Source organism: Giraffa tippelskirchi, chromosome 1 (assembly GCF_054371585.1).
Source record: "Giraffa tippelskirchi isolate mGirTip1 chromosome 1, T2T-mGirTip1v1.2.pri, whole genome shotgun sequence".
NCBI lineage: Eukaryota > Metazoa > Chordata > Mammalia > Artiodactyla > Giraffidae > Giraffa > Giraffa tippelskirchi.
The window spans coordinates 192863009-192885395 of NC_137275.1; the positions used below are offsets into that span (position 1 = coordinate 192863009).

Here is a 22387-nt window from a genome sequence, read left to right on the forward strand (position 1 = left end):
TTTTATAATAAATTTAAATGGAGTATAATCTATAAAAATTTTGAATCACTAAGTTATATACCTAAAACTAATATAATATTGTAAATCAACTATAGCTCAAAAAAGATGTGAATTTACACCTTTGTACCATATACTTGATAAACTTCAAATCAATGGAAAATTTAATTTTAAAAATCATTTATAGAAAGCTCACACATAAAAATACTAGAAAAGCACATGGAATAATTCTTTTAGAGTCTTGGAGAGAGAGAAGAATAATTAAGACTATGAAATCATAAAATAAAGGATTAATTTCTTCTACTACAGAGAATAACTTCTGAATGACCTAACACCATAAACAAAGCCAAAAGACAAACTACAACCTGAAAAATTGCAACTCTTACTACAGACAAAGGCTAATCTCCTTTGTACATAAAGAGTACCTGTTAATCGAGTAGAAATATTAGCAAAGGACAGAAAATCCATAGAAAAAGAAGTATCAATGACTTAAAAATATGAAAAAATGTTCAAACTTACTTTCAGTTCAGTTCAGTCGCTCAGTCGTGTCCGACTCTTTGCGACCCCATGAATCGCAGCATGCCAGGCCTCCCTGTCCATCACCAACTCCTGGAGTCTACCCAAACCCATGTCCATCGAGTCAGTGATGCCATCCAGCCATCTTATCCTCTGTAGTCCCCTTCTGCTCCTGCCCCCAATCCTTCCCAGCATCAGGGTCTTTTCCAGTGAGTCAACTCTTCGCATGAGGTGGCCAAAGGATTGGAGTTTCAGCTTCAACATGAGTCCTTCCAATGAACACCCAGGACTGATCTCCTTTAGGATGGACTGGTTGGATCTTCTTGCAGTCCAAGGGACTCTCAAGAGTCTTCTCCAACACCACAGTTCAAAAGCATCAATTCTGCGGCGCTCAGCTTTCTTCACCATCCAACTCTCACATCCATACGTGACTACTGGAAAAACCATAGCCTCGACTAGACGGACCTTTGTTGGCAAAGTAATGTCTCTGCTTTTAAATATGCTATCTAGGTTGGTCATAACCTTCCTTCCAAGGAGTAAGCGTCTTTTAATTTCATGGCTGCAATCACCATCAGCAGTGATTTTGGAGCCCCAAAAAATAAAGTCTGACACTGTTTCCCCATCTATTTCCCATGAAGTGATGGGACCAGACACCATGATCTTAGTTTTCTGAATGTTGAGCTTTAAGCCAACTTTTTCACTCTCCTCTTTCATTTTCATCAAGAGGCAAGTTCTTCGCTTTCTGTCATAAGGGTGGTGTCATCTGCATATCTGAGGTTATTGATATTTCTCCCGGCAATCTTGATTCCAGCTTGTGTTTCTTCCAGCCCAGCATTTCTCATGATGTACTCTGCATATAAGTTAAATAAGCAGGGTGACAATATACAGCCTTGACGTACTCCTTTTCCTATTTGGAACCAGTCTGTTGTTCCATGTCCTGTTCTAACTGTTGCTTCCTGACCTGCATACAGGTTTCTCAAGAGACAGGTCAGACTTACTTAAAGTAACGTAAATGCAAATTAAAATCACATCACAAATCCACATTCATAAAATCCAAACGTCTGACAGCACAAACTTTTGGTAAGTTTAAGAGAAACCAACAATCTTTTACTTCATGTGGGAGTGTAAAATGCTACAATACCTATGGATAACAATTTTAGAAATATTATAAATTACAAATACGTTTCCGCTTTGACCCAACAAATACAACTCTGGGAAGTATTCTTACATTAAATTCCATCTTGGCAACAGCTTTTGAGAGCACCTAGACTAACACATACCCTTAGTTTGGGGAAGTTGGAAAAAGTAAGAATATACATCCATATTTGCTAGTATTACATACTAGAAAGGTATAGAAGGTATAGAAGAAAATAATAGAAGCAATAGAAATGGTGTGGCAGGGAGAGAACAAGACTTTTGAAACCATGTAAAGGCATTATCTATGCAAAATAAATTAAAAAATGCTCCTCTGCTAACTCTTAGAGAAAGATTTTTTTCCTAAAGTTTCTATTGTGAAATTCTTACAGACTCATGGCAAACTGCAAAGATAGTAGAGGTCCTCTGCACCCTTCACCAGTTTCTCCCAATGGTTATGTTTTACACAATTATGGTAACATATGAAAACCAGTAAACTGACACTGATAAAATGTGTGTGTGTGGTTCTAAGCCACTTTATCACATACTAATCTGTATAACCATCACTTCTATCAAGGTACAGAACTATCCCATCATCACAAAGAACTAGGAGAAAAATTTTGATTTCACATTATGGAAGGAAAGGTGTTAGGAATTTAGGCCTAAATCTAGAGCTCAAACTCAGAATGTCTTGCTTTAAAGAAAGCAACTGTTGTATCTCTCCAATGTTAAGGTTGGCTGAGGTGCTAGTCAAGTAGATCAATAATACGTCCATGCCGTTATTCTCATTCTGAGATTGGCTGAGACATGGTAGGATATGAGATAGAAAGCTATACTTTATTATAAAAATTCATCAAGATACTCTCCATTAAATAACAACAGGTGCTAAATACCAAGGAAGCTCATTTCATAGCTGATTCTCAATTCTGAACATTAAATCAGCCTTAACTGGCTAGATTTCAGCTCAAATTCCAGTATTTACATAAGAGTCAGCTATGTAAATGAAGCTAAACTCTATGAGACTGATACCTAGGATCAGTCAACAACACATAAAGGCCTTGCTGGTAGGAATGTAAACTGTGACAACTCCTTAAGAAGGGGAAGTGGCTATGGATAGCAAAGGCTTATAAATGTGCCAACTTTTGGATTCAATAATACCACTTCTAGGAATTTATCTTAAGGAAATAATTAAGTGTATATAAAAATCCCATGGACAGAGGAGCCTGGCGGGCTACAGTCCACAGGGTTGCAAAATGTCGGACAGGACTGAAGCGATTAAGCATACTTGCATGCAAAAAACCTTATTACTTAGTATGATCATCAAAAGAAATCATTAAATTTCACACTAGAATTGTAACAGGAGGGAAATGGACAGGGCACAACTTTTGAAAGCAAGACATAGATACAACATAAACTTATTAGAATCAAATGGGTCCAAGATGGAAGACAAGTTGACTTCAGCTAGACCTTGATCCTCAATCAGCAAGCTAAATGACACTCAGAGGCGCCATGACAGTTCCCAGGCACAGTCAAAAGACCAAGCAGTGGGCAGTGGCCCAATTCCTGGAAATCTCCATCCTTTCCCCAAAATAGTTGGAATAATCCTCCCACTCATTAGCATATGAAATTACCCAGCCCATCAAAACTAACCATGCCACTTTTTGCCACCACATTCACCTTCTGTGATGGCCGACACTCTGTGCAGTGTGTTTCTCTCTAAATAAATCCACTTCTTACCTATCACTTTGTCTCTCACTGAATTCTTTCTGTGGTGAGACATCAAGGCATCTTGTCTGTTTTTCAAGACAAGAACCTGAGCTTTATTAGGTCCTGAAACCAGGTGCTATGGGTTTTGGCTGGGTTTGAGTCCCAGCCATGTGGATTAGAGTCCCAAGCAGGGTTTTGGCTGGGTTTCATTTCCGTCCATGTGCGTTCAAGTCCCAATCTAAGGTAAACAGTTTCAGAATATATTCACTTAATGCAAAAGAAAGCAGTAAGGAGGAAAAGAGCAAAAAAGATATGAAACATAGAGAAAACAAACTCAAAACGGCAGACATACATCTAACCATATCAATAACAACATTAAATGTGAATGGACTGTGTAACAGTATCTTGGTAAGAAAGCTGATTCTTTAGCTCCTGTGTTTGATCTGGCCACCCACTATAAAATTTCAAACTTTGCCTCAAAAAATAAACTTATAGTCCTGAGAGTGAGACAGCTTTTCTGTTTCACTTTGACTTTTACTGATTTCATCCAAAAATCCTCCTCACATGACTTATCTGCAGACTTCCTGCCATCAGAATTCTAATAGGTCTCTGATTCAACATGAACAAACCTTTGTTTTCTCATCCACCCATCACATTCTCTCAGTATGCTTCACACTGCATCTCAGGGGACATGCATATCCCATGCTTTAGCAGTGAGCCATCTGAAAACATCATCTATCTTTCAAATATAAACCAGGTTACAAAAGTGGCCCCTGGGGAACCTGGAATATGTTCAGGTTGCCAATCAAGAACTATTCCAAATATTTTCTCCCATTCTGAGAGCTGTCTTTTTGCCTTGTTTATAGTTTCCTTTGTTGTGAAAAATCCTTTAAGTTTAATTGGGCCCCAATTATTTTTGCTTTTATTTTCATTATTTTAGGAGGTGGGTCCAAAAAGAAGCAACAGACAAAAGGTTAATCTCCAAAATAAACAGCTCATGGAGCTCAATATATATAAAAAAAAAAATCCAATCAAAATATGGGTGGAAGATCTAAATAGACATCTCTTCAAAGAAGTCACACAGGACATACAGATGGCCAAGAAATATATGAAAAGGTGTGCAACATCACTAATTATTAGATAAATGCAAAACAACACAACAATGAGGTATCACCTCACACTGCCAGAAAGGCAATTATCAAAAAATCCACAAACAATAAATGCTGGAGAGGGTGTGCAGAAGAGGGAACCCTCTCAAACTGTTGGTGGAAATGTAAATTGATACAGTCACTGTGAAGAACAGTATAGAGGTTCCTTAAAAAACTAACCACATAACTATCATATGACCTGAGGCCCGAGTGTTCAGCTGGCCTTGACAGGAGAGGCAGACCCCGGCCCAGGCCGCTGGGTGAATCATTCTGACCTCCCCAGGAAGGTGGAGGAACTGGGAGCGGCTGCAGCCCCTGGGGAGGCCCCTCCCCGACTGTCTCCTCAAGGCAAGCACTAACCTTGCTGAGGCGCTAATGGGGAGCGCCCACAGGCACCGGAACCCACAGCTCATAGAAACGGGGCACCAAGCCCGGGCCGAGCCACCGCCCTCCAGCGGTCCCTCGGCGCCTCATTCTCATGTGCCGTGGCTAGCTGCCGCGCGAGGGCCGAGCGTCGAGGCTCAGGAGGCAGGGCGGGGCGTGCACCTCCCTGCCCGCGGAGGCCTTTGCGCGCGTGCGCACGCGCCATAGGCGCGCGGCCGGAGGGTGGCGTGCTCGGGGCTTGCGGGCTCCCTGAGGTCCTCTCCATCTGCTGCTCCGCCTCAGCGTGCTTTTCTGCCTGTTCCGCCGGCTCGCCGTGCTCGGCCAGCCCCGGCAGGCGGGAAACCGGCAGCCCCGGGCCAGCGTCCCGCAGCCTGACCGTCCCGGTAAGCGGGGACAGGGGCGGCGGGGAACGGGCAAGCACCATGAGGGGCTTGTCTGCGGGTAGCAGACAACCCTCCGCGGACTCTGAGGTGTGGTACCGCGGCCTCCCCGGAGCGGTCCCTTTGTGAGTGGATGAACCTGAAGTGTCCCTGCTTCTACCTTCTGGGAGCGTGCCAGAAGCTGCCCCCATGGAAGACCCCGTGTGAATGGAGACTCCAGGGCGCTCTCTGCATTTGCTGCCACGGGGAGGCCCTGTGTGGAGGACGCCAGCTCGAGACCTATGAGAGGGCAGGGGTGGTCTCTGGTGTTGTTTCAGTGGAAGACCATTCGGGAACAGAAGGGAGCCTCAGGAGCCTGCACCGTGGGGATGAACCCCACAGAGGACTGGTATACGGGAGGACCTGAGTTCTGCCCCAGAACTGCCTGGAAGGAATCTAAGTGGAGGGAGGGATTCAGGAGTATCTTCCCTTATGCCCAAAGATCTCTGGCCTTGACCTCCTTCAGGGTTTAATGTGCCCTAGGTTGTGTCCCTCCAGCACGGTCGAGAGGCAGGGGCTCTGTGGGGCTGCACTGTTGTCCACTCCTCCCCCAAACTCCATTAGAATGAGTATGCTCTGTGGTAGCTCAGTTGGCTCCAAGCTGGATCTTAGTGTGGAGGCATTAACTTCTATAAGAGAACAAAGTTAGGAGAGTGGGGAGGACCAGGGAGTCCTCTGAAACAAAGAAAGGAGATTTGAGACCCTAGACTTGACCCTCAGGAAGAAAACGGTACAATCAGGTAGAATAACGGACTCTGGCAGGTCCTGTAAAGAAAGTAGTTTGAAGGAAAAAAGAAAGGAAATGAAGGTTTATTGAGCACCAGTGTGCTAGGCACTACACTAGCAATGTTTAAACCTATAACTCTTAAAATAACCTTGTGAAATTATCCCTTGAGGGATAATTAAACTGAGACAGATTAAGCAATTTGAGAAAGGTTATAAGGATTAGAATCATGAAATATGTTTTTCAGATTTTATTTGGAAAGAAATATCAGAGGCTGCAATGAGAATGTATGTTTGTCTAAGATCTAGAACTATAAAACTCTTAAGAGAAAGAAGGAGAAAATCTTCATGGTCTTGGATTTGGGAATGGTTTCTTAAGTATTACATCAAAAGCACAGACAACAAAAGAAAAAGTAGAAAAATTGGGCTTTATCAAAATTTAAAACTTTTGTTTATGAAAGGATACTATCATGTGACAGTGAAAAAACGACCATGGAATGGGAGAAAATATTTGCAGATCTACAGCTGATAAGGGGTTAATATCCAGTTAAAAACAGAACTTTTAGATCTCAACAAGAGCAAAAAATCCAACCTAATTCAAGAATGAGAAGAGGACATAACATGAATATACATTTCTTCAAACAGAAGATATACAAATGGTCAACTAGCACATGAAAAGATGCTCAACATCATTGGTCGTTAGGGAAATGCGATGAGATGTTTTAAAAAAATCAAAACTGTAATGAGATACTCACATCCACAGAAGGCTGTTCTTGAGAGAAAAAAGGAATATAACGTGTCTGCAAGGATATGGAAAAATTCGAATCCTGCTGCATTGCTGGTGGAAGTGTGAAATGGTGCAGCTGCTGTGGAAAATGTTTCATGGTTCTTCAAAATATTAAAAAGAACTTCCATATGACCTAGCAATTCTACTCTGGGGTAAATATCCAAAAGAAATGTGATCGGTTGTGGAAACTGACTAAATTCCAAAATTTAGTAGCTTTCTCCCATGAGCAGAGAAATAGTATCTGTTGTATTGGTTACCTAATATCATCCCTGCTAACCTCGGCTCACCATTTAGCCTCTACCTCTGAGGAAGCACAATGGATATGATGAGCTTGTGATTGCATAGTTTCTGGAAATGAATTCTGAAGAATTGGGTCTTCTCATCCCCCTTTAGACCACATTGAACTAGAGAGAGGGTCCTGACACTGATATAAAAAAAAAACTTTTAGCTTTCCTCACTCATCGTTTCAACATTTCTTCAAGAAAAATTTATTGAATACTTACTCTGTGTAAAGCTGTGGGAACTATCTCGATTGTTCCTCCTTCCTGAACTGAAAAATCTGGGGCTCTTTTTTCTCTCTGTGAAACCCTTTGATTTGGGTTGCTTCCCTACTTTTCAAAAGTTTCTTTTGCTTTTTCACTTCCTGGGGAATACCCCTGTGCGGGTGTGCTAAGTCACTTCAGTCATGTCCGACTCGGTGCGGCACTATGGGCTGTAGCTTGCCAGGCTCCTCTGTCCATGGGATTCTCCAGGCAAGAATATTGGAGTGGGTTGCCATGTCCTCCTCCAGGGGATCTTCCTAACCTAGGATCGAACCCGAGTCTATTATATCTCCTTCATTGGCAGGCAGGTTCTTTACCAGTAGCACCACCTGGGAAGCCCTGGGGAATACCCTTCCGCATGTTCTGAAGATCACTGTTAATTCCATTTTTGAGCCTTTTAAGAATGTCTGCCAGTACCATATCAAGAATTAAAATGAAGGCACAAAAGGATAACTTACATTTAATATGCAGGATGAGATGTTTCCAGCCCTATCAGGAGGGCTGCAGGCTCTCCATAGCTATATGTCTTTATAGAATAAGCTGAGGGAGAGGAGTTCCCTAGATGCCTTCTCCTCTATTTCTTCCCTGGCTCATACTGTGGAATTACGGTGTGCCTTGCTTATACACAAATTCCACACTGCAGACATATGCCTTACTACCTTACAGATGCCTCTCTTACTCTCATGGTTACAGCAGTGTATTTTCTATTACTGTGGAACGAATTCCTGCAGATGTAGTTTAAAACAGCCTGCAATTTATTGTCTCATAGTCTCTGTGGCTTCAGAGGATAAGATGGTTAGATATCATCATTGACTCAATGGACATGAATCTGAGCCAACTCCAAGAGTAGTAGAGGACAGAGGAGCCTGACATGCTGCAGTCCATGGGATTGCAAAGAGTCAGACATGACTTAGTGACTCAACAACAACAATCTCTGTGGGTCAAGAGTCCAGCTTGGTCCCCTGCTTAGGGTCTTACAAGGCTGCAGTCAATGCAGTGTTGTCTGGGCTGTGTTCTCATCTGGAGGCTTGACTGGGGAAGAATCTTCCAGGCTCACTCAGCTTGTTAGCAGAATTCATTTCTTTGCAGTTGTGGTACTGAGAGCCTAGCTTCTTGCTTGCTCTCAGATGAAGACCACTCTCAACAACAACTAAAGGCCACGCACAGTTCCTAGAGGCCACCTGTAGTTCTTTGCCACATGGGCTTTCCCAGCATGGCCACTTCATCAAGGCAGGAAGTAGTCTGTAGAGTGACTATGCTAGAAGACTGTCTTATGTAATATAATCATGCAGTGGCATCCCATCACCTTTGCTGTGTTCTGTGGATTAGAATCAAATCACATGTCCACCCATACTCAGGAGGATGAGATTACACAAAGCATGAACACCAGGTGGGAATCATAAGGAGAAGCCACTTTAGAGACTTTTGCTTCTAACAAGGAAAGGTTTAGGTTGTCACTGGCTCTCATTTTTTCCATTTCATTCTGCCAAATGGACCTATTCTGCTTTCAGGTTCCACTGTTATTTGCCACCACCTCCCCTGCCTCTGGAGAAGGAAATGGCAACCCACTCCTGTACTCTTGCCTGGAAAATCCCATGGATGGAGGAGCGTGGCAGGCTACAGTCCATGGGGTCGCAAAGAGTCAGACACGACTGAGCGGCTTCACTTTCCCCTGCCTCTTGAAGTTTTATCCAAACCCTTCTCAAGTTACGAGTTTTTTTTCAATATTCACATTGTTCCTATGATAGTATCTTCTCTCTACCTTAATAAGGACCAAGAAAACCCCAGATGCACCTGTCAGTTAAAGAAGTAATGAATAAGCATACTTTGTTGAGGCTTTGTTAATTGATTTCCTTTTTAACTGGAGTGTCTCCCCTGGGATTTCTGGTACAGGGAAAGCTGGTCGGTTTTTTTTTTTTCTTCACCAGCCATTTATTTTTACCCATTGCTAATCACTGTTGAGAGGCAAACCACCTTGGGCCTTTAGGATTCCTGAATGTTCTTACTAGGTATGCCAAGACTGCAAAACCCTGTTTCCCAGACCATTTCTCAGGATTGAGTTTGCAACAAGCAACCTTGACAGATAATGCAACATCTCCCCTGGACAAAGATTAGGCCTGCTTCTTCTTACTATAAAAGCAGTGAATCACCAAACTTCACTGCTGCACACATTTGCCTTACTGCCTTATAGATATTCCTCTCGTAACATAGTCTACTGTATGTGCAGGCATCTACCATATATCCTGTGCCAACCACTTGGTAGGCATGGGAAACTGATGCAAAAACCTATGCTAAAGCTCTTGCTATGGCTATGCTATGAGTAATAAAATCCTTTACATCAGACCCAGGAGTCTTGTGTCTTCTGCCAGCATTCATGGAACAGTAACATGCTATCTAGTTAACTTACAAATAGAGTAAAATATCACTGTTTGCGCAGTACTTGACAATCATGTTTATCTAGATGGTAAGCTGATTTTGTTAATTTCTCAAGCACATCATGTGCATATCTTGGAGCTTGCAGCCCTGAACCAACCCCTATCTTGGTTCTGCAGCCAGCCTGGGTGTAGACATTAAGGAAGGGGACACAGAGACTCGGATGGCTGCACATATGAGATGTGAGTGAGTAGCCACCTAAGTGTTCCAGTCTGTTGGGTGAAGATTTGGGCTTGGTGACCTCTCGAGGGGGCCTGGGTGGTGGTGGACAGTCTCTGCGGTGGCTGAGGTACGGAGGTGTGTTACAGCAGAGGTCCTGTGCGAGGGTGAGGGTGAGGGAGGTGCATGTGACTCCCTTCAGCTTTACCTGCTGATGAGCGCAGAGTGAACACACTCTGACCAGATTGAGACCCTGGAAGAGAGGGAGGAGATGTGCTGTCCACCCCTACTCGCCTGTGTCGGCAGGCTGCTACCTCTTTAGGACAGGCACATGAGCCAGGCTCTGGAGTAGTGGTTCTAGGCGTGGGTTCATCGGAGTCTGAAAACCCCCACATTGGGAAGAGGCCACAGCCCCTTCAGCCCCAGGCCCATTTGTTCCTGCCTGATGGGGGTTCCAGGACAACAGATGCTCCCAGCTTGGCAGGCGGGAGCCAGAAGGGGTATGGCAGGAATTTTGGCCCAGAAGCTGAGCTAGTCCCAGAACAGGGCTTGGGGTGAGCTGGGCCCCTGAGGGTTCATACATTTAACAAGGGTCAAAGGACCTGGGTGTACTGGTGCTCCTGGGCTCCCAGCTGATCACAGAGGCCTCCAGGGACAGGCTGTCCTGATGACTGGGCAGATGTTACTGAGGGAGCTACGGGGTCCCTGGACTGCAGATGACCTGTTCCTTCATTAGTGTGTGATGTCTGTATGCTCAGTGTAGTTGCAGACATTACCCCATGTGTGGCTGCCTAGGGTCAGGGTTAGAGTTCAGACTGTGCTTGGAATAGAACTGACATAGTGGTTACAGATTGCAAGTAAAGAGTGGTAAGCATAAGGTCATGTAAAGATTTTTTTGGTAAAACCTACTAGTAGTACCTTAACGGAGTAGGTCTGTTTGGTTGACTCTTCCTTTAGATTCTCTTTCTGCTGCATCAGAGAGACTGACTTAGAGTCAGGGCCCTGCAGCAAACTGGGGACACTCCTGGGGGTGGGAATGGGTGTGTAAGTGAAGGATGGGGCTGCTGAAGAGGTCTAGGGACTCACTTGCTGACTGTGACATTTCTTCAAAGCACACAGCCAAATTGTTGAGGGCAGATGTATGCACATGGATCCAAGACTGTCCTTATTAAAGGACAGGCAATGGGATAGAAATTCCATACTGGAGTTTAGAGGCAGATGAACAGGCCTGGGCTGAGGTGGCCTAAGAGGTTTCATGGAGGAGAAAGACTTTGCAGGCTGGATTTGGAATGCATTTGTGTTTGTGGATTTGGAATGCATTTGTGTTTGTGGATTTGGAATGCATTTGTGTTTGTGGCCTGCAGGATGGAGGCTGTGTCTGTTCCATGTGTGTGGTGCCAGAGTCTGTGGACACGTCTGACGCTGGGTGTTCATGAGTCTCTGGAGGTGTGTTTTCTGAACGGCTACTCCGAGTTAGTTTCTCAGTGGCATCACTGAAATTATGTCCTCTTGTGTCTGTAACCGTGTGCCTTTGACTGCGTGTGAGGCTCTGCTCTGGCCTCTCCCTTTCCCCTGTCCCTCTCCTCTGATGCGCCCCAGCTGCCAGTGCTGTTTACCGCAAGAGATGGTTTCCTTTCCCTTCCCGCTGACTGGATTCCCATGTGTCCGGCTGCCTGCCCGGGGCCCTGCCCCTGAGGCCTTAGTGTGGGGCTTGACCTTGGGAATGATACGCTCTGGAAAGCCCCCAATATGCTCTCTGCCTGGCTGTGGACCCAGAGACGTTCCAGTGGAGGAGGGGGACAGGGCGGGAAAGGGGGGCAGTTGGCAGCAGGCATCCCTCCTTCTGGAAACAGATCACCTTCTGGCCCCTTCTCAGGCCCCCTCTCTCCTCTCTGTGCTCCCATCAGAGCAAGTACGCAGGGTCCTGGCCTCACTGTGTCTGTGCCTGGGAAGGGACAGTCCTCTCCAAGTCCCGTTAGGCACAGGTCCTCTGCCTGCCCCCGCACCTCGCGTGCCTGCACTGTTCTCACTCCTCATGTCCCTGCCTGCACTCGGGGCTGTCCTCCCTTCTTTCCTCTCCCTGCAGTGGACTCTGCTTCCTTCTCCGACAGCCCAGGCCTCTGCCCTGGAGCAGGTGGAGCAATAGGCTTGGCTGACTGGGGAAGAGCAGAGACTCAGCTCCCGTCACATGGCACAGGAAGGAGCATCTCCAGTGGTGTTTATTCCTGTGCCCACCCTGTGTTTGTTGAGGTGGTACAGAAACGAAGCAGCCATGGTCCCTGTTTGCTGAGACTCAGTGTTTTACAGGAGAAGTGATTCTGTGGAGAAGCCATCCCCCCACTGCAGGAAGTCAGTTGCCTGAAATCCTCTCTCTAGAATTCTGAAAGGCTCTCTGCGGAGACCAGGCTAAGGGCTCCATGTCAGGACAGTGTGGTACCTCAGAGCACAGAGGCAAACTCCAAAGTTCCCAAGCAAGCACCAGTGTATTCCTAGCATCTGCCGGCAGTTCTGGAGTTTGTGCTCTGCTGTAAGGGTTTTCATTCTGATTTTAGCTCTTGAGCCTAGGGGGAGCTGGATGATGGGGCTTGTGCTAGGGTTATTGGATGGGATGAGTGAGACTTCATCCTGCTACATCATCCTGCGTGAATCATAGGCTCTGAGCCTGTCTTCTCTCAGCTCTTGATTTTGCTGAGAAATTGAGAATCCTGAAGGTCTTGGTTCCAGCTCATCTCTCTGCCCCCAGCCCTTTGTTGCACGACTTGGTCAGCAGCAGTTGCCAGTGCTGGCATCTGGCAGGTAGGATACATCGGAAGGACCTGCTCCACCTAAGCCAGGATGTTTGCACACTAACCTCAGCTTCCCACTTGATGCTTAGTCAGTTCCCTTCATTCTGAGCTTCCCTCTCCTTTCCTTCTCTGTGGCTCTCTTTTCAACTCCCCGCAGGGTGGGAGGATGTGCCTGCCACAAGACCTCCTCTGATCTTTGGGGATGCTTTAGGGAAACAATGGAGGGTGTGGCTCGGCAGGCCTGGGCCTTGTGCCTCCTCACCTTGGGGGCACAGTATCACCATTCAGAGAGACATTCATGCTTCTTCCCATCCTGGCTTTTCTGCATCCTGCTAACAGGACACATTGTGCTACATGCTGGGTCCTCACAGAGGAAGAGTCCTGCCTCCACCTCCTGGTTTGATGTATGTTGAGCCATGCTGGATTTCCTTAGGAATCAGTGAGGCAGGGGCACCCCACAGACCCCCACACCACTTCATGGGGAAGTTGCAGCATTTCCTGTCCTTACTGCAGCTTTTCGCTCCTCTGTGGTAGGTCAGAAGGTGAGAATGCAGAAGTGTCACCTTGTGAGAGAAACGAGGAGTCCAAAACAGAGATCCCTCCCATCCACTCAGGGCAGCCTCTTTGTCTTTCTGCTTCCTAGTTCTGTCTTCCCACCTGCAGACATCCCTGGTCTCTTCCTGGACACTAGGATGCCATGCCTGCAATATTTCTGTGTCTCTAGCCTCATGCCTGAGGCTGCATGCATCTAGAAGATCTCTGCAGTCTCTCCTGCTGCTCCTGCTTCCAGGAGCAGCATCTTCACACACATGACCAGCAACTCAACCACCTTGGACACCTAGTGCTTACGTTGTAATAGTAATTTGCCAGGGTAACTTCCAGAATCCATCTCCACCTTTGACTTTCAGCTTTGATTCTTCATACTCCTGTCCTCTACCCTCAGCCATGGTCCCTTCCCAGCTCCTCCTTTAAGATTGTAAAAAAAACTTTAAAAAAGTTTATTTATTTATTTGGTTGTGCTGGGTCTTCATTGCTGTACTCAGCTTTCTCCATTTTTGGCGAGCGGGGGTCTACTCTCTCTTTGCAGTGTGCGGGCTTCTCATTGTGGTGGCTTCTGTTATTGCAGAGCATGGGCTTTAGACTGTGGACTTAGGTAATTGGTGCATGTGGGCCTAGTAGTTGCAGCACATGGGCTTAGTTGTTCTGTGGCCTGTGGAATCCCTTCAGACCAGGGATCAAACCCTTGTCTCCTCTGTTGGCAGGTGGATTCTTAACCACTGGACCACCAGGGGAGTCCCTCATTTACCTTTTGAGTCTTTGCCCAGGCTGTCTTACATGTGGGAGCAACCTTTCTTCTAATATTCAAAGTCTATCTCATTAATGGTTTCTTATCTCTACTAACCACCAGCCAACTGTCTGTGCTTTTTCCAAGACCAGCTCCAGGACTTGGATATTTGCTTCTATCTCCTCATCTCTACACCACCACAGGGCTCTAGCCTTCTCTCCTTCCTCTCCTTTAATATCAGTTTATCACTCAACTGCATCATTGATGCCAGCATCCAGCACATTATATCTGTGGGTGCTTAGTCGCTCAGTTGTGTCCAACTCTTTGTGACCCCATGGACTGTAGCCCTCCAGGCTCCTCTGTCCATGGGGATTCTCCAGGCAAGAATACTGGGGTGGGTTGCCATGCCCTCTTCCTGGGGATCTTCCCAATCCAGGGATTGAACCCAGGTCTCCCACACTGCAGGCAGATTCTTTACCATCTGAGCCACCAGGGGGGTTTGCTCCCCCTTGTAAAAAATCCCTCCCTGGGTTGCACTTCCTCTTATAGCTATATCCTTGTTTTTCTGCACCTCTGTGGAACAAACCTCCGTGAAGGAATTGATTACACTTGCTATCACCAACTGCTCTCCTTTCATTCTCTCTCGAATCCACTCCAGTCATGCCTTCACCTCCATCGCATGTGAGTCTGTTCTCAAAGCTGTGAGTGATCTCTGTGTTGTTAAATCTAGTGGTCAACTCTGCATCCTCATCTTACCTGACCAATTCGCAACTTTTTGTGCAGTTGACCAACTTTCTCCTTGCCATATTCCCTGCTCTTGACTTCCAGTATGCCACACTCTTCTGGATTTCCTTCTTCCTCCCTGGTTACTGCTTCTCAGTCTCCTCTGCTTCCTGGTTCTTCTTTTCCCTTCCAATTTCTTAATGTCAAAATGTCCCAGAGTCCAGTCCTCAGATCTCTCCATTTACATTCTTTCCTTTGGTGACCTTATCTGGTCTAATGGTTTATATTCCTCTATCTGTCCATCCATCTATCATCTGTAGCCAGTACCCTCCCTGAGCACGTAAGGCATCTGTGTTGAGAATAGACTGTATGGTCTCAGGAAGAAACAGGGTGAAACTACTGCTGCAATCATCGTAGCAGAGGAAGCAAGAAGGGGTCATATTCTGGTTTCATTTTGAAGGCAGGGACAATAGGATTTACTGATATATCGGAAGCTGATTGTTAGAAACAAAAGTCAGGGATGACACCAGTATCTTTGGCCTGAACAACTGGCAAGAGACAGGTGCCATTAACTAATGTGGCAAATACTGTGATTGGAGCAGGTTCAGTATGTGTGATTGGGTGGTGGGACAGGGAATTAGGAGTTCATTTTTGAGATAAACATTGGACATCCAAGTATATTTTGATTAGACGGTTTGTGCGTGTGAGACTTTCTACCCCATAAGATAATGACCTTGGTAGAGGCAAGGCGTGTGTCTTGGTGACTGTTAACGTCTGACACAGTTCCTGGCACATAGTAAGTACTCAAATATTTTAATTGTTAAATGCAAGATGCCTCTCAAGGTCGTTTTTATTGTGACCCCTTTATGCCACCCTACAGTTATCCTTATCAGCTGAGTACTTCCTCCTGTGGCAGGACAACACATACCGTGGCACTCATCACACTGATGTATTCATTCATCTGCTCCCTCAGTCCAGACTTTGCATTCAAGTACTATTAAGGTATTGCTATGCACGTACCAGCCACTATTCTAAGCCCTGGGGATATTGTAGTTGTTTGGGAAAGAAAGGGTGAGAAACTGAACTATAAGCAGAGACAGTAAAAAAATAAGAGGAAAGGGGGGCAACTTGATATCAAAATTAGAACCCAGTGACTGACTCGGTGTATGGTCTGAGTAGATGTATAGTGGCATCCATTCCCTGACATTAGAAAACAGTTTGGTGGTGTGGAGGATGTTTGGAGAATTTGACTTAATTTGCACTGTCTTTGGAGCAAGACAGAGCTTCTCCTGGCTATTGGCTGTACCACTGGAGCTCAGAGGAAAGGCTAGTGCAGAGAAGTGGGTTTGGGAATTACCAGCATTAATAGTGAATGATGTTTTGTGTTTGGATATACTGTTATTCTCTCTCAGATGAAGAAACTGGGGCTCAGAAATATTAAGTAACTTGTCAAATGTCAGATTCTGACTCTGATGATTTTTTCCACATTCCATTCTTGTGAATTTGACCTTAAAGTCTGCGTCCTCTCCAAGGGTCACACATTTGGCCTGAAAATTGCAAAAGCACATGCCCAGGGATTTTGTAATGTTTTCCTTGCGTTGTGGTTATGCTGCCCTTTATTCATATTTATCATAGTTGTCTGAAATGATTCTCTGGCCACTTTAGCCAGAAGTTTCCTTCCAGAGGGAAAGGGGTAATCCAAATCTTTTACTTATACTTAACCTTACTCTGAGTAGAACAAGTACAGCCTTGAGCTATGCTGTTCTGCCATGAACTCCTTAATGGTCTGTGGTTCCAGTCTTCCTTCCAGGGAGACCAGTTCCTGCTCCAACCTAGTTAACAGGAGAAGCTAGGACAGGGTCCACTTATGCCTCCCCAGGAGGTCAAGGGAATATTAGTATTATGGCCACCATTAAGAGGTCCATTCTGGCGCTTCCTTGGTGGTCCAGTGGTTAAGAATCTGCCTTGCAATGCAGGGAACACTGGTTCAATCTCTGGTCAGGAAAGATTCCCACATACTGCAGAGCAATGAGGCCAGTGCACCACAACTACTGAGCCTAAGTGCTGCAACTACTGAAGCCTCTACATCATAGAGCCTGTGCTCCGCAACAAGAGAAGCCACTGCAACAAGAAGTCTGCACACTGCAACTAGAGGGTAGCCCCCACTCACAACAACTAGAAAAAGACTGTAAGCAGCAAAGAAGACCCAGCGCAGCCAAAGGTAATATATATATAGGCTTCCCTGGTGGCTGAAATGGTAAAGAATCTGCCTGCAATGCTAGAGACCAGGGTTCAGTCCCTAAAAAGAGATCCATTCTGTGGCCAGGCTCCTGGTGGTTGTGGATCATGCATTGGGTAGTGGTGCTGGATATGGGGGTGGGATGCAGGCTCACTGCACAGGAAGCAGGAAAGAGCTCTAGGAATATCTCAGTATGGCAAATTCTTCAAGAGGCTTCCTCTAACAGTATGTAGGAGGAACTCCATTCAGTCTGTGCAAACATGTAGTTTGGAGGGGCTTACATTTCTTAGCAGCTGCTTACAGATCTCATCTTTCCTCTCAGTCTCCCGACCTCCTCCCTTAGCTTTCTCCATTCAATCTAAGGGTTTCAGAGAATTTCATGTAATTACATTAATGATAAACAGATATTTCTCTGAAGTATCCAATTATTGGACATCGTCAGAGAGAAGTAAAGGGGCCACAGACCCTCTTCTGTTCTGAGCATTTTATCTGATTTTTGAAGATTCATGTGTGGCATTAAATTCTAGATTCCTGGCCACTTTCCATGTCTGTTTAATGGAACCGGACACTTTCCAAAGCTTTAAAAGTTTTCTTTTCACAGTCAAGGTGAATCATTCTGGTGCTTTCTGAAATGCAGTAAGACATAATGAAGAAATGGGGAGGGATGACAGGAGTGAAGGGCTGGACCTAGCAAGGTTATATGGTGAATCTTTGGGGAAAGGATGGGAGACACCCTCTGAGAGAAAGTTCAGTTCAGTTCAGTCACTCAGTCATGTCCGACTCTTTGCGACCCCGTGAATCGCAGCATGCCAGGCCTCCCTGTCCATCTCCAACTCCCCGAGTTTACCCAAACCCATGTCCATCGAGTCAGTGATGCCATCCAACCATCTCATCCTCTGTCGTCCGCTTCTCCTGCCCCCAATCCTTCCCAGCATTAGGGTCTTTTCCAATGAGTCAACTCTTTGCATGAGGTGGCCAAAGTATTGGAGTTTCAGCTTCAACATCAGTCCTTCCAATGAACACCAGGACTGATCTCCTTTAGGATGGACTGGTTGGATCTCCTTGCAGTCCAAGGGACTCTCAAGAGTCTTCTCCAACACCACAGTTCAAAAGCATCAATTCTGCGGCGCTCAGCTTTCTTCACTGTCCAACTCTCACATCCATACATGACCACTGGAAAAACCATAGCCTTGACTAGACAGACCTTTGTTGGCAAAGTAATGTCTCTGCTTTTAAATATGCTATCTAGGTTGGCCATAACCTTCCTTCCAAGGAGTAAGTGTCTTTTAATTTCATGGCTGCAATCACCATCAGCAGTGATTTTGGAGCCCCAAAAAATAAAGTCTGACACTGTTTCCCCATCTATTTCCCATGAAGTGATGGGACCAGATGCCATGATCTTAATTTTCTGAATGTTGAGCTTTAAGCCAACTTTTTCACTCTCCTCTTTCACTTTCATCAAGAGGCTCTTTAGTTCTTCTTCACTTTCTGCCATAAGGGTGGTGTCATCTGTATATCTGAGGTTATTCTGAGAGGAAGGCACCAGGCAAATCCTGGCAGGGGCCACAGCTGACTTGAGTTTAGCACCATATAATATACATATATAAAAATATACATGAATATGCAGGGAGGCAAGGCTGGTGGAAAGGAGGAAAGTGGAGAAGGATCCCAGGTGTAGGTGGTATAGAAATGAGACACAGCAGTAGGGCTGAGTATAGGCTGCTGGCAGTTAACTCGACCACAAGGATCTGTTTAGAAAACCTTGTGTTTGTGGTACTCTCCCAGAAGCTTCAGTGCTAAACTCACTGCTCTTATTACACTGTGGGCCAACATTGAAGCTGAGATTTACTTACCTTCTTCTTCCATAAGGAGGACCTTGAGGTGGCTTCCTGGCTCAAGGTTGTTTTGCTGGTTTTAGATAGCAAACCATCTTTTTCTCTTATCATGCCCTCTTCAGGAACATGTCAGTTTCTATCCCAGGTACTCAGACCCCCATCTACATGATCTCTCTTTCTGTTTCTCTTCCTGCCTACCCTTAAGGGAAGGGTCCGGCCCCTTCCCATGTCCTGCTTCCGTGGACTACTTTTCACGTCCATGATCTTCACTCCAGGTGTCATTCACTCCATGCAACTGATAGGCAGTGGGAGTGGGATACAGGCAAGAGAGCTACAGCAGCCTCCCAGGTGTGTGCGGGCATGCTAAGTTGCTTCAGTCATGTCCCACTCTTTGTGACTCCATGGACTGTAGCCTGCCATGCTCCTTTGTCCATGGGGTTCTCCAGGCAAGAATCCTGGAGTGGATTGCCATGCTCTCCTCCATGGATCTTCCTGACCCAGGGATTGAACCTGCATCTCCTGTGTCTCCGTATCTCCTGCGTTGGCAGACAGGTTCTTTACCACTGCACTACCTGGGAAGCCCTGAAATATGTAACCAATAACCAACAGGGCCAGAGAGGAGAGATTCTACCATTTGCCGTTGACATTTGATTATACTGTTGTTCAGTCCCTCAGTCATGTGTGACTCTTAGAAATGAAAGACGTGACAGCAGAATTTTTTAAAAAAGTAAACAATATAGAGTTTTGAAGACAGATTTGAGGAGTCTTCCAGAAAGAAAAATTCAAAGAAAGAGAAACCAGGAGACCCCCTGGACTGCAGCATACCAGGCTTCCCTGTCCTTCACAGTCTCCAGGAGTTTGCTCAAACTCATGTCCATTGAATCGATGGTGCCATCCAACCATCTCATCCTCTTGTTGCCCCCTTCTCTTAATCCTTCCCAGCATCAGGAGATGGTTGGATGGCACCATCGATTCAATGGATATGAGTTTGAGCAAACTCTGGGAGACTGTGAAGGACAGGGAAGCCTAGTGTGCTGCAGTCCAGGGGGTCTCCTGGTTTCTCTTTCTTTGAACTCCTCCTTCTGGAAGACTCCTCAAATCTGTCTTCAAAACTCGATATTGTTTACTTTTTAAAAAATTCCTCTGTCATGTTTTTCATTTCTAAGATCTTATTTTTTGCTCTATGAATGTTCCTTATTGATACTACCTTGTTCTTGTTTCATGGCTACAGCAGTTTTGTCTGTCTCTCAAGATATATTAATGAAAGATTTTTTTCCTCTGCATAAGCTCTATTTCCCCAAGTTGATATTTTCCTGTTTTGTTTGGTCTCCATTTTCCATGTTAGAACCTTTCCATAAAAATCAGTGATCCTTCGATTGTTCAGAGGAGCTAACATCCTAACTGAAAGCTCAAGTGATGGGAGCTATTTACCAATTTTGAACTTGACGGTAGGGTGATGGGGGCAGGGTATGTTTCTTGTAAAGGTCTTTCCTCTTATCTGGTCAGTATTCCAGGGGAAAGTCTTTCAGTCTCTGAAAGATAAAGGCATCAGTGTCCTGAAAGCTGAGTGGGTAGTATTAGCTTTTAGCACTGAGCACTCAGATGACATGTCATTTAATGCCCCTGCTTTTTGAATAGTACCAGCACACTCAACCGTGCCTTGTAGAGCCCCCAATCTAGCATTCTTGTTTTACTGCAGAAAATAGATCTCCATACTTAGGTCAAAGTAGTAGTGGCATAGCATGAGAGAAAAATACTTAAGGATAAAACTGCTTCTCAAATTGCTTTCACCCCACCTTCCCTTATACCCCTACCCCTAGTTCCAGAGGTACCTGCTTCTGCCAGTTCCTGAGTCTTTTGGGAAATCTGCAGTATAAACCTAGATTGCTCAGTTTCCCTACACTACTAGCTTAGGATTTAGCCTTCTTAGGTTGTTAACTCAGTTCCAAGTTTTCCATCACTTCCCAGCTTCATAATTTTGTCCCTATTCTGCCGTTCTGGCTCTGATTCTTTAAAAGAAAAATGCAGTTGACTCTAGTTTCAGTGGAGTTTTAGAGGAGAAAAATGATTGCCATCACACCCCAGAAAACATTTAATATTTCTGCTTCTCAACTCAGTTATCCCCAATCTTTATACCTTTCTTAACTTCCTCAGCCCACGTTCATGACTGTAAGATAGATTAAATCAGATTTGCTTCAGAGCTGCAGTTATTTTTCAGTTGTACTCTATTTGTAATATTTATTTTAATTTTTTAATTAGAGGGTAACTGCTTTACAGTGTTGTGTTGGTTTCTGTCGTACAACAGTGTGAATCAGTCATAATTATATGTATATCCCCTCCCTTTTGAGCCTCCCTCCCATCCCAGCTCACCCCTCTAGGTTGTCACACAGCACCAGGCTGGGCTCCCTGTGTTATATAGTAGCTTCCCACTAGTTATCTGTTTTACACATGGTAGTATATATATGTCAATGCTGCTTTCTCAATTCATCCCCCTCTCTCCTTCCTCCACAGAGCTGCAGCTATAAAGGCAAGACTACAACACATTCCTGCAAGGACAACATTTTATCCTTAAACTTCAGCACACTTGATGGTCAAGAACAATTGGCTACATACATTCTTTTTCTTCTGTGAGATTTGGCCTGCTCACATATAAATGGCACTTATAATGTTGGTATCATGCTCCCCTGCTTGGAGCCTGGAGGGGAGTATATCAGCAATAAGTGGTAGTCAGGGGTGCAGGACAGAGCAGGGGGACGAAGGCCCCTTTCCCACAGCAAGCTTCCAGGCTGAAGCAGGCCTGAACTGGATCAGGGAGAGGATTGATACTGCTCTGTCCAGCTTTGAGTTTTGATTACTATGTGAGAATTCTCTTCTAAATATTCTATGGTTGCAACTTCTCACCCAGGGCAGGGGTTTTTACTTGGGGCCATGGACCCACTGGGTCTATGGGTAAAAAATCTGTGTTTCTACATTGGATGGGAAAAAATAATGTTTACTTGTTTATTTACTAAACTAACTGGAATTTAGCATTTCATTTAGTATAAAATGCTAGCACCAAACTCCACTAGGATTATTGGTATCTGTGACTGTGTCACCAATAGAAATCACAGGTATTTATAATTTATATTAGATTCTTTGCAGATGTCTCAGAATACCATTTACCTTCATCATGATGTCAAAATTATGGTTGTTAATACACGTACCATCAGTTCTTGTAATTTAACATGCCAATAAAGCAGCATCAATCCCTGATAGCTCAGTTGGTAAAGAATCTGCCTGCAATGCAGGAGACCCTGGTTCGATTCCTGGGTTGGGAAGATCTGTTGGAAGGGATGGGCTACCCACTCCAGTATTCTTGGGCTTCCCTGGTGGCTCAGCTGGTAAAGAATCTGCCTGCAACGTGGGAGACCTGGGTTCAATCCCTGGGTTGGGAAGATCCCCTGGAGAAGGGAAAGGCCACCCACTCCAGTATTCTGGCCTGGAGAATTCTGTCTACTGTATAGTCTATGGGGTCACAAAGAGTTGGGCACAATGGAGCAACTTTCACTTTGATACTGTCAAATATCACAA

At 45.1% G+C, this 22387-nt stretch overlaps 1 long non-coding RNA gene across 1 annotated transcript; it reads left to right on the top strand.

Annotated features, from left to right (window-relative positions):
• Window positions 1-5118: 5118 nt before the first annotated feature.
• Window positions 5119-22069, top strand: LOC145517567 (uncharacterized). The gene is made up of 3 exons (XR_014062157.1): window positions 5119-5269; window positions 6792-6967; window positions 21329-22069. It is a non-coding gene; the product is annotated as an uncharacterized LOC145517567 (long non-coding RNA).
• The last annotated feature ends 318 nt before the right edge of the window (window positions 22070-22387 follow it).